Genomic DNA, 18,735 nt, shown 5'->3' with positions numbered 1-18,735 from the left:
ACCCGGCCTCTATATCCACTCGGATATATAGCCATTTTTTATTTTGGAAACTTAGTCTAAGTAGGGAACTTAGCTCCTCAAATACTCAATCTGAAATTCATGCTCCTATGGAGATTTGAACCTAAAAGCTTATGTGCTACTTAGGTCACTGCAAACACTAGCCTACATGCCCTTTCACACATACATGCTATCTAAATAGTTATTAGAAAATATAATTTTTTTTACACAAACATGCAGGATAAAATATAATTTTTATGATTCATAACAAAAAAATAACAAATTAAACTGGAAATAATATATATATACTCACGATCATATATTCGTTAGTTTTGATATGGATTGTAGAAGTCATATTTTAACTTGCATGTTTGTGTAGCGGATATATAACATATTTAATCTATCTTCACAAAATTTTTTATATTTTTTAATAAATATTTAGATAACCTACGATAATCGAGGGACGTCCGTCGAGAGCTTAAAAACAGTGTGCGCACTCACCACCACCGCAAGGCAGCAAGCAGGCAAGAGAAAGAGAGAGAGAGCGAGCTCATTTCTTGCACTCTTGCTAACCGGCTAGCTAGCTCACCGAATCACCGATCACATTTGCCATGGCTTGCACCGAGGAGGTCGCTTTCGGCGTGAATCTGATCGGGGATGGCGGCGTCAGCTGGGCGCCGCTCGGCGCTCGCACGACTCTGTCCAAGGAGCACTACACGTCGAGCAGGGTACGGCCGTGGCCCTGGACGTGCACGGCGAGCGCGGCCGGTACGTCCTTGCGGTGCGCCGTGACGGCGAGGACGACGGCCGGGCTGCGGCACGAGGTCCCGGGCGGGCGGGCTCGTGCCCCGCGTCACGTACGTACCGTGTCGCCGGCTGGGTCGCCGTGCAGGGTGACGGTGGCTGCGCCGGCGGCGAGGTGAGCCACGTGGTGCGTGTCAGCCTCCGCGTGGACGACGGCGGCGACGGTGGGTGTCGGTTGCTCGACTGCGGCGCGGTGTGTGCCGGCGGCTGGGTCGAGATCAAGGGCACGTTCCGGCTGAAGGAGACCCCGGCCGGCGAGGTGGCGGTACACGTCCACGGCGCTCCCGCCGGCGTTGACGTGAAGGTGATGGACCTCCGTGGGTTCGCGGCGGACCGCACTACGCCAGAACGTCACACCTGTGACAGGATACCACTGACGGACCAAAGGTCCGGTCAGAGCTATCCATCATTTCTGACGGGTTGTAACCACATCCGTCATAGGTGTGGCATCCTGCCACGGACTGAGCTAGGCCTGGCAGCGGCCCGTCATTGGTGTTCGATATCAATGACGGGCCAACGTGGAAAGCCGTCACAGGTGATATCCCATCACTTGCGACGGGCCGTACAGCTTAAACCGTTTCTAGTATGCCATCACCTGTGACGGTTTTTCTAGTTACAAACCGTCACAGTTAACGTCTCACTATCTTTGGCAGGTATTTCTATAAAGATTAATTAGATCGATGCCATTATAAATATGCTAGTTTAGAAAAATGCCATTAAAATTTTTGTATTTATATAGATACCATTATAATTCCTTCTCCATCATAGAAATGTCATTTTCTACGTCTAGAAGACTACCGGGCCCACGTATAGGCTACTGTAATTTCGTATTCTCCGAAATACCCCCTCTCTCCACATCACTGGCAGGTGGGTCCCACCCCACAGCCCAGTCCTCTTCCCCAACTCCGGTGCGGTGACGTTGGAGTGGCGTGATGGTCTCTACTCGCCGAGTCGACGGCAGCGGCCATCCGGCGAGGCGACAGCGTGACGGCGAGGGCCAGTGTGCGACGACGGCTGGGGTGGCTTCTGCTGGACGAGAGGACGGTGACGGTGGCAGCGCCGTCGATTCCCTTGCGGCGGCCGTTTCGCAAGTACACCGGCAAGGCGCCGGAAGGGCATGCTGGCACCACCGTGTTCCATGCATGCAGCTCAACGAATCCCTGAGCTTTTTCCAAGATCTTCCTGTGTTTTTCCTCTTAGAGAAAAAACTAAAAAGATTTCTTGAGCTCCTCGTGCTCAGCTCAATCTAGTACTACCAAATGCCCAAATATAACATTGAGATTCCTCGTTCGAGCTACTCAATAGCCCATATGCCTAAGAAATGTCCAAAACCACTAAAAAGATGAGAACAAAGCAAACGAAAGCTATGAACAAATCCTGCGTAGTTTCTGTTTCTTATCTGAATCAAGCATCGTCCAAGATTTCACCCCACACCGAGCATTGCCACCAATAAATCGACAAGAAACAAAAAATGCATCGCGCGGAGAGAGCGTGCAGCACAAGAACTTGTTCAAAACCGCAGGAAATCCACAGCCACAGCCACTGGGAGCAGCAAATCACCCAAGGAGGGAAATGGACAGAGCTAGGGGCGGAGCGAGCCCTGTGCCTCATAGCCATCGATCGAGCAGAGCTGAGCTGAGCTCCTGGCCGCTGCTCCTTCCTCCTTCCTTGGGTTGCTTGCTGGACGAGCTGAATCGAGGGGAGGGAGGATGGAGAGCAAGGCACGAGCAGCGCGAGGTGACGAGATGAGATGAGCAGTGGAGCGCGAGCCTGCACCACGCCGTGGATGGAGGAGGGGGGCAGGGCTGTTGGGTGGGGCCCACCTGTCAGCGAGGGGGTATTTTAGACAATACAAAATTACAGTGGTCTGTATGTAGGTCCAATGGTCTTTCAGTTGTAGAAAATGGCATTTATACTATGAGGGAAGAATTGTAATGACATCTATACAAATACAGAAATTTTAATGGTATTTTTCTAAACTGACATATTTGCAATGGCATGAATCTAATTAACCCTTTTATAAAACCGTCTAAGACGTGTATTTGTGCTATAAATACCCCCACTGCCAACTGTTTTCTATCTCGACCAGTGCATTGTTCATAGTTGGGTTGGGAGGACAAAGAAGGCGAATTTTTGCAAAACTTGGAGGTAAAATAAGATGTTTGACTTTTTTCTTTCAATGTTTGACCATTTGTCTTATTCCAAAAATAATGAAAATATTTTATAATATTTTTTCAATCAAACATCATATAATATTTCTCTATGTTATTTATTACAGATGGATCGGAAGTGGATGTACATTGTTCATCATTTATCCATGGAGTATAGGGAGGGGGTCACTGAATTTATTAAATTTGTGGACAATGACAGAAAAAGCAGGATGAGCCTGTATATATGTGTCCATGTAATGACTGTAGGAATGAAAAGATGATTCCTGATAGTTCAGATGTGCATTCTCATTTGATAAGGAGAGGATTCATGGAGAATTATACATGTGGGAGCAAGCATGGAGAGCAAGAGGAACCTGATGTTGATGCTCATGAGGAAATGTCGGATCAAAATACAGTGAACGTCGTCGCAGCTCCAGAAAGCATGTTTGTATCGTCTCCGTTAGGTGGAGATACCATTGATTTCGACATTGAATGTCTATCTTAAATGTTGCATGATATTGAAGACGCAAATAACAATGACAGAGACTTTGAGAAGTTTAATAAGTTGGTGGAAAACTATCAAATGCCCTTGTATGATGGATGTAAGTCAAAGCACACCAAGTTGTCCTGTGTGTTGGAACTCATGAAGCTTAAGGCAAGTAATGGATGGTCCGATAAGAGTTTTACAGAACTTCTTAAGCTATTAAAGGACATGTTGCCAGAGGGGAACAAATAACCACAGATGACATACGAAGACAAGCAAGTGTTATGCCCGTTGGGTAAGTTAGAAGAATTCATGCATGTTCGAACGACTGTATTTTGTATTACAAGCAATATGCTGACCTGAATGTTTGCCCTGTATGTGGGGCTTATAGATACAAACGTGCAAAAAGTATAGGTGAAGGAAGTAAGTCAAAGAGGGGATGACCTGCAAAGGTTGTGTGGTATCTCCCAATTGCGAAGCGTATGAAGAGAACATTTGCGAATAAGGAACAAGCAAAACTAGTGCGTTGGCATGCCGAAGAACGGAAAGTCGATGGCAAGCTAAGACACCCAACAGATTCAGTACAGTGGCGGAGAATCGATAGGATTTACCAGGAGTTCTCAGAGGACCCAAGAAGCATGCATTTTGCTATGTGTACAGATGGCATTAATCTATTTGGTGATTTGAGCAGCCGTCATAGTACATGGCCAGTTCTTCTTGTGAACTATAATCTTCCTTCCTGGTTTTGCTTCAAAAGAAAGTATATTATGCTTGTCATGCTCATTCAAGGACCGAGACAACATGGCAACGATATTGATGTGTTCCTTGAACCAATGATCGATGACTTCGCGACGCTTTGGAATGAGGGCACACGTACATGGGACGCATATGGACAGGAGTATTTCAACCTCCATACGATGGTGTTTAATACCATCAACGATTATCCAGCCCTTGGCAATCTTTCTGGCCAAACGGTCAAAGAAAAAATGGGCGTGTTTGGAGTGTATGGAGGAAACAAGAAGCAAATGGTTGAAGCATTTACATAAGATGGTCTACATGGGTCATAGGAGATTTCTCCCACGGTATCACCTTTATAGGAATATGACAAAAAATTTCAACGGCCAAAGAGATACAGCCAGACCCCCACAACAGCTAACAGGGACAAATGTGCACAACTTACCGATGGGAATAGCCAACAAGTTTAGAAAAAAGAGAAACGCTGTAAAGGGAAAAGATAAGAGCATGTGGAAGAAAAAGTCAATATTTTGGAGACTACCATATTGGAAGGATCTTGACGTTTGCCACTGCATAGATCTGATGCATGTCGAGAAGAATGTATGTGAGAGTTTGATTGGGTTACTGCTTAACCCTAGTAGTACAAAGGATGGTCTGAACGCCCGACGAGATTTGCAAGACATGGGTGTTCGTCCGAAGCTACATCCCGTTACCATGGAGTCCAGCAGGGTGTACCATCCTCCAGCCTGCTACACTCTATCGAAAGATGAGAAGATAAATTTATTGACATGTCATAGTGGTATAAAGGTTCCATCTGGTTACTCGTCAAGAATTAGTAGGTTCGTTTCACTGCAAGACCTTAAGCTGGTAGGAATGAAGTTGCACGATTGTCACATTCTTATCACACAGCTGTTGCCCGTTGCAATAAGGTATATTTTGCCTCCAAAGGTGCGACACACGATAATGCGGTTGTGCTCCTTCTTCCATGCTATCGGCCAGAAGATCATTGACCCCGAGGGACTAGATGAACTACAGGCAGAAATTGTGAGAACGCCATGTCATTTGGAGACGTACTTTCCTCCTACTTTCTTTGATATAATGGTACATCTTCCAGTGCATCTTATCAGACAAACAAAGTGTTGTGGCCTGCTTTCATGACGCAGATGTATCCGTGTGAAAGGTATATGGGGATCCTAAAGGGTTTTGTACGGAACCGATCCCACCCTGAGTGAAGCATCGTTGAGAGTTACACCAGTGAATAGCTCATCGATTTTTGTGTGGACTACCTGTTAGAAACCTCTTCAATTGGATTACCACGATGTCATCATGAGGGGAGGCTTGACGGTGTGGGTACCGTTGGACGGAAAATAGTTAGGATGGATCGAAAGGTGTATGACAAGGCTCATTTCACGATACTCACACATATGACCGAGGTAGTGCCGTATGTTGATGAACACTTGGGATTTCTCCGACATGACAACCCAGGCCAATCAGATAGTTGGGTTTGAAAAAAGCACATGTCTTCCTTCAACGAGTGGTTTAAGAACAAAATTGCGATCGAGCAGAACTTATCCAGTGAAACACTGAAGTGGTTGTCACAGGGTCCTGAATGGAGTGCCACAACCTGGCAAGGATATGACATAAACGGATACACCTTTCACACAATCAAGCAAGACAGTAAATGCACAGTGCAGAGCAGTGGGTTGCGCATTGAGGCCGGTAGCGATGATGGTGGTAGGCGTGATCAGTACTACGACAGAGTAGAGCAAATATTGGAGCTAGACTACTTGAAGTTCAAAGTCTCGTTGTTTCGTTGTCAATGGGTCGATCTTCGCAATGTAAAAGTTGATACGGAAGGTTTCACCACTGTCAATCTGGCTAACAACGCCTATAAGGATGAACCTTTCGTTCTCGCCAAACAAGTTGTTCAGGTCTTCTATATGCTTGATCCGTGTAACAGGGAGCTACATGTTGTTCGTGATGACAAAAGAAGAATTGTTGGATTGGATAATATCATAGACGAAAATGACTACAACCAGCACGTGCATGGCATAGGTCAAGAAATACCTCTAGAAGAGGAGGAAGAAGAATATGGTGTTCAACATGCCCGCGTTGACCATGAGGAAGGATTATTTTTGTAATTTATGTCCACATGCACGCGCAGAAATGAAGTGGATGAATTTTTCGATGAATTTTGAATTATTATGATGAAGTGCATGAATTATGGATGAATTTAGGATTATTTTGATGCAGTGGATGAATTTTTCGATGAATTTAGGATTATTTTGATGTAGTGGATTAAATTTTTGATGAATATTAAATTATTATGATGAATGGATGAATTTACGATTATTTTAGTGCAGTGTGTTTTTATTTTACTAATTAATTAGAAAATAATACACTGGGTTAACTTTCAAGAGGCCGAACCCTAGGTCAACTAGGGTCAACCTTACCTTTGACGGGTTGCAACAATAGAGCCGTCAAAGGTCCTGACATCTTTGATGACTCCATATCTTCAACCCGTCACAGGTATGTTTACCTGTGACGGGCCTGTTGTTGGCGCCCGTCACAGATATCTTTGACCCATGTTGACTTAGGGTTCGGCTCTTCAAGGTTAACCCGAGCAGTGCGTCTCTCACTCCCTCCCAAACTTCGTCGCCGCCTCCCCGCGCTCCCTGCCTCCGCCGTCGCCACCGCCAACGCCGAACCTCACCCCGACCTTGTCGTCGGCTCGCCTCCCCAACCTCGCCATCCTACTGTGCCGCCGGCTCCCCGACGTCGCCCTCTGCGCCGCCTCCACGACGCCGGACATCGTCTTCGTCGCCGCCTCCCTATCCTCGGCATCGGCTTCGGCTTCGGTGCCGCCCCGACCTCCACTGCCTCCCCGACCTCGGCCCCAACCTCCACTGCCTCCCCGCCTTCCCGCCCGCCCTCCCTGCCTTTTCTCCGACCAGGTAGGCCGCCCCCCTTTTGATGAATGGATGTTTTTTTGATGTATGAATGCATTTTAGTTACTGCATTAGATGAATGGATGATTTTTTGATGAATGTAGTTAGTGCATTACATGAAAGGATGAATTTTGGATGAATGAATATATGAATTTTGGATGAATGGATGCATTTCAGTTAGTGCATTAGATGAATGGATAAATTTTGGAGGAATGAATGGATGAATTTTAAATAAATGAATGAATGGATGAATTTTAGACACATGAATGAATGGATGAATTTTGGATGAATGAATGGATGAATTTTAGATAAATGAATGAATGGATGAATTTGCGATAAATGAATGAATGTATTAATTTTGTATGAATTTGAATGCAATGTGTACATTTCTGTTAGTGTATTTTAGTTCATTGAAATAATGTTCCTGTATGAATTTTGCATTTCAGTACATTGAAATATATGTGAGAATGTTCGTATGAATTTGATGTATTTATATTTTTTTATTTCGATGGATGAATGGTCAGTGATGAATGCTCAAGAATGGATTAGCTACACTTGATTGTTTTGTTAGTTTTAAGGTTGCCATTTTTTGCTTAAGAATAGATTACCGACAATTGGTCTTTCTAGGTTTTCATGTCAGCTGTTTTATGCTGACAAACAGATTATGTCAACTTGGTCTTTTATAGGTTTTAATAACGGATTTCTGCATAGCTCAAGAGCATATTAGCTACACTTGGTTATTTTTTTGGTTTTAAAGTTGCCATTTGTTGCTCAAGAACAGATTACCTGCTTAGTCTTTTTTAGTTTTCATGTCGGCTGTTTTATGCTGACAAACAGATTATGTCAACGTGGTCTTTTATAGGTTTCAATGACGGCTTTATGCTTTGCTCAAGAACAAATTAACTACACTTGATTATTTTTGTGGTTTTAAAGTTGCTGGTATTTGGCTCAAGAACAGATTATCTACACTTGTTCTTTTTTTTGTTTAAAAGTTGGTTGTTTTAACGTCGCATTTTTTCCTTTAGGCAAATGATGATATTTGATGCATACTTTCTGAGCAAATCTGAGGCCATACCTTAGTACAATCAAGTTCTAAAAAAATATGAAATTACATGTTGTAACAATGATAGAAGGCTTGTAAGCGTTTACAGATAAATTGACCATGACAACGCCCGCCGCATCCCCGTCCGCCGCGACGCCATCGAGGCAATAGGCAGAACACGACCAAGCCACAGAGGCGGTCAGGGCAATTGAACCGACGACGTCAGTGCTGCAGGCACAAGAGGACACAACTCTGGAGCCGGTCCTGGCTGGTGATCCATCGACGATGACGGCGGCCGGACAACTCGAACCTTGAGGTAAATTGTAGAACAAATTTGCAATACATGACAATTTCGCAACACCAACGTCCTATCTATGTTACAGCTGCGCCGCAGGAACAACAGACCTCGATGTCGGGGGGACTAGTGCAAGTAGGTCGAGTAGAAACCCTCAGACACAAAACAAATGGCCGACCACGGTGCAGGTCATAAGAGATGTCGATGCTAGTGGTAGGCCCACAGCGCCGAGAAGTGTCATAGCAAGATGGTCTAACTGCTGTGGGGTGGCGGCACGTGACAATTTTGGTATCCTACACAAGGATATAGGGAAGGTCTCAGAAGCCGAGAAGGAGCGAGCTTGGACGACTATGGAGAAAGGGTTCACATTTTCGGATGAAGCAAAAGACAGGCTTAAGCGGAAGGCAATCCAGAAGATGGGTAAAGCTTGGAAGAATTGGAAGTCCAAGCTCCTAAACGAGTACGTCATCCCGCCCGGCAATCGGATGTCGTTCGCTGAGTACCCACAAATTATAGATATAGTGTGGGAGCAGTTCCGCCAGCTGAAGAACACCAACGAGTTTAGGGAGTCAAGCGAGGCACATCGCCGACTACAATAGCGGAATGAGCACCTGCATCGTCTGGGCACGGCCGGGTACATTGGCAAGGAGCAGATATGGGTCCAAGAGGATGCAGCCGCTGTAGCTGCGAATCTCCCCGCCCCGTTCTCGGACATTCTAGAACCTCGAGCTCGCAACTGGGCAAGGGCAAGGGGTAAGGTCAACCCGGACGGCTCCATCACATTTGAGAACAAAAGTGATGCCGTCGTCTATCAGGACCTGGTAAGATCGCACCTTAGCATTAGTAATTCACGTTAGTACGAGGTGAATGATTATTAAAACTTTTCTCACTTTTTTATAGTTGAATTTGGTTGCCGAACAAGCCTCATAGAGCGATCTGAAGTCTGTGCCAAAGATGCGCGAGGATGACATTCTTACGAAGGCGCTCGGGACCAAAGAACATCCTGGCCAGACACGGGGAATCGGCGTCAACGTGCCCTGAAAACATGGTCTGCCACAGTACAACTCACAGTACAGGAAACGTAAAGTCTCCAAGGAGGAGAGGGAAGCTTGTTTGAAGGCTGAGCTTAAGGTGGAGGTCATTCAAGAGCTACAGGCAACCATGGATGCCAAGGTGGAAGAAAGGGTTAACAAAGTCTTGGTCGACATGAACATACCCCGAGGCACACCACAAGTTGTTCATCCAACTCCTCAGACACATCATGACGCGAGCCCTATCTCTGGTAGGAGCAGTTGTGCATCCACAAAGGTGCGGCCCCTGGTCTCCCTATCGCACCACCACTAGCGGCAGTGGACAATATAGAGGTAATTGATGTTATCCGATCCAAATGTACTCCAACACTTTTGCACGTTCAAATATTAATTCATAACTTTACAAATGCAGAACGTAGTGCAATGTGCCCTATTGGTGAGGGTCCACCCAACTTTCTCTCAGGAAGTCGCCGAGGGCATGGCTTTCAAACCATCGGTGACAAAAAAAGTCCATGGCGCAGCACTGCTATCTGGGTACGTCAAGGTGTCCATCGATTCAGTAAAAGATAACTGGTCAGCCTATCCACTGCCTGTGCCCCCCAATGATGAAATCATGACTTTGGGTGATGCGTGCAAGACATTCATACAGTGGCCTAAGGAAGACATAGTTGTCAAGATGATTCCTTGTCCAAGTCGACCGACGGAGCTCACACCTCCCAAGTCTCCCAAGTCAAAGCTTTCTATCGAGGGACCACTGAAACATGACCGCGGGGGCGCTAAAGGCAAGGGGAAGGTCGAGGAGTCGGCGCCGGCACCCAAAAGGGGGAAGGCTGCAACTTCAGCGGGGGACACCAAATTGAGGAAAGTCGAGAAGGCGCCGGCCCAATTTGAATTGGGCAAGCCATTGGTGGACGACCATCTGTTAGTCATGATGGGCATTGCTTGTAGAGAGCTACATAAACAATACATGGAGCTGAGCAATGCCAAGCGGAAAATGAGGGACTCATCAATAGTAGGACATCACGACCACCAGCCTTTCATGTCAGCGCCTACCTATATAACTATTGGCTTTGATGACCTCCTCGACCTGTTCAGGATCCGGAAGTTGGACACAGGTCTTCTAAAATGCTACTCCTTGTAAGTGCAAAACTTACTCCTTCCGATATTACTGAAGTATGTCCTACTTAAATTAGTGCTAATACGTACATGATTTAAGGTTGTGTTGGATCGAGAGTCGTCGCCTTGGTAACCAGGTTGGGTTCCTTGATCCATCGATGATCAACGAGGTTACTTTACGGTAGAGCTTCAACGACGTAGTTGAATATGTCAACCGATGTTTATGGGCCCACCAAGACAAGGAGTACATCATGTGCGCACACAACCAACAACAAGAACCCAATACTCTTCGTGCATATCACTTCTGAAGTTACGGTTCTTAGTACTAACGCTAGCTAACCACCCTGCAGGCAACATAGGGTTCTCCTAGTCATCATATCTAAATGGAGTAGGGTCGCCTATCTTAACTTCAATAAGGACAAAGAGTATGATTTCATTGAAATCATCAAGGCCTTAAATTTGGCTTGGGGCCCATATGTGGCAAAGGGTGGTAGGCACAAGGACGGCAAGAACGAACTTTATCATGACACCAAGTTCGCATGCGCACAACAGATCGGAGACCAATGTGGGTTCCATGTGTGGCACAACATGTCAACACTTATAAGAGCGGTGAAAGATTTTGACCCTGAGGTTGTTGCTAATGGCAAAGCTCATTTTGACATCAACTTTATTCTTCTAACCATTTTAACCCCTGATTTAATTAACAGAAAGGTAAAGCTAGCACGAAGATTGCACTCATCAACCCTCCTGCTATCAGAGGAGAATTGTGTGCCTTCATTCTTACCGAAATAATGAACAAGAAAGGACGTTTCCGCGCCACTTAGACATTTGAAGTAGTCTAATTTATTGTGATGTACAAATTAACCATTAGCTTGTGATGTACATATGAGCACAATACAATTTGTCCTTGTTTTTATGTTTCTGTGCTATGGAATGCTATGTAATTTACTCATTTGTACAATATTACGGCAGTTTGCTAAATTTTCGTCAGTTTTAATCAATCACTGATTATGTTGGACTATTCAAATGGTTTCTCAATTTTAAATACGACAGGGAGGTTCACAACGACGACATGATATTTGCAAGGTATGAATGTGTGGCTTTCATGCATTTGTTGGGTAAAATGCTGTCAATTTCAATCGTATATGTTGGGCAATATGTTGATATGGATGTGTGATTTGTATTGCCGTATGTGAAGTTGTGCAATATGTCAAGTTGGAGACAATATGTGAATTTGAGCAATATGTGACTTAATTACCTATGATTTTTTACTGCCATGTGTATCTGTGTATTTTCAGAGGACATGGCTAGCGAGTCTTGAGGCTAGCCAATTTTTAGTATTTATTTTTTTCTGAATTTAACTCATCACTGATGGGTCGGTATTAAAATCCGTCATAGCTAGTTACTACTCTTGCGTGTTCTCACTCAAGGACCGTCACAGGTGTGTTACCTATGACGGCTGCTACCTTTGGGCCCGTCACATGTGTGTTACATCTGATGGGTCCTAACTGACCCAAGGGTTGCAGAATTGTACACCTCTAACGGGCCGACAAATATATACCCGTCAGAGGTGAGAGTCACCTCAGACGGCTTTTGACCCGTTAGAGGTGACTCCACTCATCAGTGACCACTGATCACAAACCATGGCCTAAACTGTCACAGGTGAAGGTTTGAGCCCGCCACTGGTGATCATGTCCAGTGTAGTGCCGGAAGACGAGGTTCAAGCAGCTCAAGGAGAAGACTGACAAGGTGACCTATCCTTCGTATCGACCAAACTCGTACAACAACACTCACACGATATGCATGATCAGTTGAACACACATTTTATCATTTTCTAGGCAATATATAATAGCCAATCCTAAGTTAATTTGCTGCTAATTAAATGATTGTCCATTTGTTTATGCCAAGTAAGTACCGTGACGTCGGCATCCCATTTACTGGGTGCCTCGGCCATATGTGTCACAACCTGATAAGAGCAAGGGAGAGTGACGCAAGTGCACAAGTACATAAACATGCACCGAGTACATATTAAATATGATAGCTCTGCACAAGTACATAAACGTATAATTGTTTTTTGTATTTCGAGCATAGCTATTTTCCTCATTGAAAACAATTCACACTGAAGTACAACTTTCCAGTTCAATTACCTCAATTGACAGTAATCGTTCTACCGAACAGCGTAACTACCTAGATCACGACTATCACATCTGATGTTTTTGCAGGTTCGCAAGCGCGACGTCGTCCTCAAGTTCGGCGGCGCAGCCGGAGTAGCCGGGAGCATGTCCGGCGCGAGCGTTCGGGTGGTGCAGATGGACACACCGCCTTCCTGCTGGGCACCTGCATCAACGGCTCCGTGATCCAGGACCCCAAATTCGTCGACTTCTTCACCAACAACTTCTGCGACGGAGGCGCAGCGCGGCCAGCTCAACTACCGCGACGCCGACGCTGCTCGACTTCTGCGACCGCCACGGCAAGCCCGCGCGAGGCCACTGCATCTTCTGGGCCGTCGACGGCGACGTGCAGCAGTGGGTCAAGGACCTCGGCCGCGACGACCTCGCCTCGGCGGTGCACGGCCGGCGCCTCAACGGCCTCCTGTCCCGCTACGCCGGCCGCTTCCGCTCCAACCCCGACGGGTTGGAGTCCAACCCGTCGGGCGAGGTCATCTGCGACGCGCTCGACCGGCTCGCCACGACGGGGCTGCCCATCTGGATCACCGAGCTGGACGTGAGCGAGGCCGACGTTTCCCTCCGCGCGGACGACCTGGAGGTGGTGCTCCGCGAGGCGTACGCGCACCCGGCCGTGGCCGGCGTCGTGCTGTGGGGGTTCATGCAGAGCCGCATGTGGCGCCAGGACGCGGCCCTCGTCGACGCCGACGGCAGCGTCAACGAGGCCGGGCAGAGGCTGGTGAATCTAAGGAGGGAGTGGATATCGGACGCGCGGGGAAGCGTCGACGGCGACGGCAATTTCAGGTTCAGGGGCTACCACGGCACGTACGTCGTGGAGGTGACGACGGCGTCGGGGAAGATGCTCAAGACGTTCGCCGTTGGACAAAGGGGAGACCTCGCTTGTGGTGGACATGCAAATTTAACGGCTACGTGGAGTTATGAGATCTTTTATTCATACTGATACATATATAATCACATATAGCACCAAACTAATTCAAATTTATGGAGAACACGACGGACATTGGTACTAACGATTCTACAACGGAACAGAGGATGTTCGCCTTATATTTTTAAGTTGGTATAATGGTATTGTAAGACAAATATAAGATACTGTATCCGGTAAGATTTAATGGATATGAATAAAGTAAACGAGTTATTTCTCGTTTTATACAACTAGCTAGTATCACTGTAAGAAAAATCATTTTGCTAGGCGAGAGTATGATAACTGCACAAGAGGGCCGAAATTATACCCCGGCCCGTGCAACGTGATTGGTGGCCTAGAGCAAGCAACAGCTGCCTTTGGTATTGTCATAGGCTTAGGAGAGGAATGATGTTCTAGCCATTTGAGATGTGTGCTTAAGATAACAAGAGGAACACACGCACGTATGGCATGAATGTTCGTCAAAATTAGATCCTTGTCCTTGTGTACACACAACTATATTTTGCAATTTTGTTTTGCTGCAATTCGGCTGCAATTTGATTTTGTTTTATCCGAGTATCTTGGTGCATGCAATGATATTGCGGTGTGGAGTCCAGATAAGATACACATGACTTACCCGGTTCGGTTATGTGAAGTAGATATAAGACATGCGCTCTGATCACGTATCCTGTAACCTTTATATATACCGAGCCACCGCTCCATCGCAGAACATAGAAACAAAAAAGCAATCTAGTTTTGCCTCCTCCTCTTTACTGTCCCATCACTCGTACTCTACTCCGTCCCGCTCTTCGGCATGCACCGGTGATCAGGAGAGCAGGTCTTCGGAACCTTTTCCTTTTGACGTCCTGTACTGGAAGAACACGAAAATATGGTTTTGGGTAGCGTATGCGCGCCTGCCCACTGATATTCCACAACGGCTCGTCTACCTCTAGTCTCGAGGGTTGTGCGCGGACGACACCGGCTCGTCTACCTCTAGTCTCGAGGGTTGTGCGCGGACGACACCATCCAACACCGTACGTCGTTCCTCTAGTATGCACAATTCCTCGTTAATACGATCAACAATAAAACCAGAACACTCGGTATGTATTCATCATATCTTTTATATATGATTTATTCATGTTTTACTGTCTATTTTAGATGTATAGGTCATATGATTTGAGTATCATAGTTTATAGGTTTAATGTCATGATTTATTTATGAAATAAATTAAATATTATATGTTTATATATTCAACAAGGTGAACCTAACAATTAATCATAATGTGATCCGTAGCCTGATCCAGAAGAATCAATCACTACCACCGTAGCCGCATCCTCCAATCTGTGACGTTTGGAAGAGTCTTCAGTACTGCTATTTGGATCGTGAGAATTAACATTATTTTAATGGAAAATCGCAAAATTAGAGGAAATTCGTAAAAAATCGCAAATTTAGGGTCCTGTCGAATGTCCAGCAGTCGACTAGAGAGGAGATCGGACTAGATCGCCAGCGTTGCAGTTTGACAGGGTCTGTCTAACTTTGGCAATTAGACAGGCCCCAGCAGTTGAACGGGTGACCCTGTCGAACTCTCTCTGTTCGATTCGCCCCAGTCGAATGCCCACCGTTCGATAGACCCCTAAATTTTCGTTTTTCTCTATGTGGCCTTCACTTTTAGGATTTTCCATTAAAATAATATTAATTCTAAAAAAAATTCGATCCTCTTATCAGTTTCAATGGTGGAACTTACAATGATGTTTGCCCCCTCCCTGACATCCACATCCATGCACCATAATCCACATATATAGAAATGGGAACAGTTTTTAGCACACAGGCTATCTAAATAGTCATAAAAAATATGAAAAAAATTGATAAGATAGATTATATGAGTTATATCACTCCACAAACATACAAGTTTAAATTTAACTTCTACAAGTTGTAGAAAAAAAAACTAAAACTAAGTATACGCAAGCATATTCATAATTGTTTTTGTTATTTTTCTGTAACCTGTAGAAGTTGAATTTAAACTTGCATGTTGGTGGAATGATATAAATCTCATTAAATATCTTGTTAAATTTTTTTATATTTTTTGATGACATGCAAACAACGGGTGTAAATACATCCATGTGCTAAAAAACTACTTCCATATAGAAATCAACAGATAAAAGGTCAAGAACTTTCACAAATCAAGAGGAAGAATATCCACATCAAATACATTGATTAGTTATGTTCAACTAGCATCATCAACGAGACCAAAACACATTGAGGTCTAAGCTTGTAACAACAACAAAAATCTCTTTGTGTCATGTTCCATAGCAATCTGGTATGTAGATCCGTACGAGTATTAGAGTGAAAAGCTTAAAAAGAACATATGGATTGAGAGAGAAGAGAAGGAGCACCATAAGGGATGAAGACTTAATTATCTCGTTCCATCCCTATCTATAACCTTGTCACTCATATGCACGTGGAGAATCTACCACCTTTTCCGCTGCCTTGGAAGGGAGTTATCACCGTCAAACATGCCGCACTGCTGATCTGACGACGCCCAAACATGTGGAAACCAAATTCACACTTCCATTTTTCCCTTTTGCTTATGTTTATAAACTAAAATTTGAATTCTCAACCTTAGACTTGGAGTCGATTTTATGTTTTTTCACAGAAGTTTATTTTCTATTGGTTTTTAGATCGCTAAGAATATGTTTTTTTACATAAGTTTATTTTCTAGCATTGGTTATTAGATTGCTAAGAATACGTATATATCAATTTTATTCATAAATTATTTTTTTATTTGTAAATATATCGTTTGACTTTTTTTATAAAAAAACCCAAAGAATTACCCCCTGAGCTCATGGCAACTACATCAAGCTCATGGCAGCTAAATTGGTGATGGGACTCATGTGGATTTAAACGAATGCTCACCGAAGCTATGGCCCCAACCAGGGTGGTGAGGGAGATAGTCATAGGGTGGTGGGGCATTGGGACTTGGGAGGATGACAGAGATGGAGAGCAAGAGGTGGAGAGGAAAGAGTTAGGCCACGCTCGGAGTTGGGTTAGTTATCTAAACCCAAAAAACATACTAATAAATTAATATATGATTAATTAATTATTAGTTATAAAAAATTAAAGAATAGATTAATATGATTTTTTAAAATATATTTACTATATATTTTTTTTAAAAAAAACGGAAGCGTGCACGTGAAAAACGAGATAATCTGGATTAGCAGGAAGGGAAGAAGAACGCTCAAGTTGAGAGACTAGAATAGGGAAAGATAAGAGCTAATGGGGACAGGATGACTAATTAAGCTTAGGTCTTGTGAAAAGCAGTTTTTTTAGCACACGGGTGTACATACATCCGTTGCTTGCATGCCATCTAAATAGTCATTAAAAAATATAAAAAAATTTAACAAGATAGATTAATATGAGTTATATCACTCCACCAACATGCAAGTTTAAATTCAACTTCTACAAGTTGTAGCAAAAATAACAAAAACAATTATAGATATACGTATACTTAGTTTCAGTTTTGTTTGTTTTTTGATACAACTTCTAGAAGTTGAATTTAAACTTGTATATTTGTGGAGTGATATAACTCATATTAATCTATCTTGTTAATTTTTTTTTACATTTTTTGATGACTATTTACCCGTGTGTTAAAATCTGTTTCCCAGGTCTTATGAGATCTGCTCACTTTTCCTGTATCGACTATTTACGTAGGTAGACCGGCACCGATAAGAAGTCATCAATTAAGGGTGCACTGAACCGACACTCATAATTCCTCTTCACCAGCACTGGTCATTTGTACGGGTAATATATAGTTTTACGTTTTAGCAGTTATGCATCAGTGAATTGAATATGGTTTGTGGGAAGAAGAGAGAGGCTGCATGCGGTATTTGGCCCGCAACCGCAATGCACGAGATGGCCGGTATTGTCGTCAACGCATTAACCCATCCTCCGTGGACACGAACGGATCGAGAGGAACGAAGAGCCGCAGCCGGTTCTCCACGATGACGCCTGCATTTCGCCCCGGCCGTGTGATCACATCTCTATCCTTTCCCACAAGTCAGCGACGAGCTAGGTTCAGAGCGCAGCGGCATCTGAATCCTACAAGTCAGAACTTGCTGCTTCGCACAAGCTACACAGTTACTCATAAACACGGGAAAGTATTCTAAGCTCTTCAGGATCCCCTCATCTATTATATGCTATCTAAATAGTTATTAAAAAATTTAAAAAAATATGAAGATAGATTAATATAAGATATATCACTACACAAACATAAAAGTTCAAATATGACTTCTACAATCCATAAGAAAAATAATAAATTAAACTCTGAATAGTATACATATACTTATAGTCATATTTGTTATTTTTGTTATGGATTGTACAAGTCATATTTGAACTTGTATGTTTGTGTAGTGATATATCTTATATTAATCTATCTTCATAATTTTTTTTCAAATTTTTTGATGACTATTTGAATAACATGCAATAAACGAGATGATATGGTTTAAAATCCACTCCCATAAATAAGCATGCATGCATGCATCCATATGCACAGAGAATTAGATTTTGAGATATGCATCGTTGATCTGCAGGTAGTTGCTTCCCAGTCTCTACTCCCTGTTTGGGCATTCCCAACCCAATGGCTAGAATAGTATCTATAGGATTAAATAAGTTGTCACTTATGATGAAAAATGATGTGGCAAGTGAATAGATGAGAAAAGAGAATGAAACCATATCTCGCATGAGACATGGTTTCTACATAACATCCAAGATATCATGTGAGATAAGTAACATTAAATTTAAGTGAAAAATAGTGGTGTTTGTATTGGAAGAGTAATGTCTAATACTAGTTTCTTGATGATAGGGAGTTTATAGAACATATCTAGTGTTATGGGTCGGGAATGCACTTATTGCATTCGACTATCTATCCATCGAACAGTAGACGAGATATAGCAATCCGCCGGCGACGATGTCACCTATAAATACGTACATACTGCAGCCATGTTCAAGCCAACGCAAGCTAGCCACTAGCAGGTTAATTATTAGATCTTAATT

At 43.9% G+C, this 18,735-nt stretch overlaps 1 pseudogene; it reads left to right on the top strand.

Annotated features, from left to right (window-relative positions):
• The first annotated feature begins 608 nt into the window (after positions 1-608).
• On the top strand, positions 609-13,924 carry LOC102710787 (annotated as a pseudogene).
• The last annotated feature ends 4,811 nt before the right edge of the window (positions 13,925-18,735 follow it).

The sequence above is a fragment of the Oryza brachyantha genome, chromosome 5, assembly GCF_000231095.2.
Source record: "Oryza brachyantha chromosome 5, ObraRS2, whole genome shotgun sequence".
Taxonomy (NCBI): Eukaryota; Viridiplantae; Streptophyta; class Magnoliopsida; order Poales; family Poaceae; genus Oryza; species Oryza brachyantha.
This window is presented reverse-complemented; position numbering and strand designations above follow the sequence as displayed.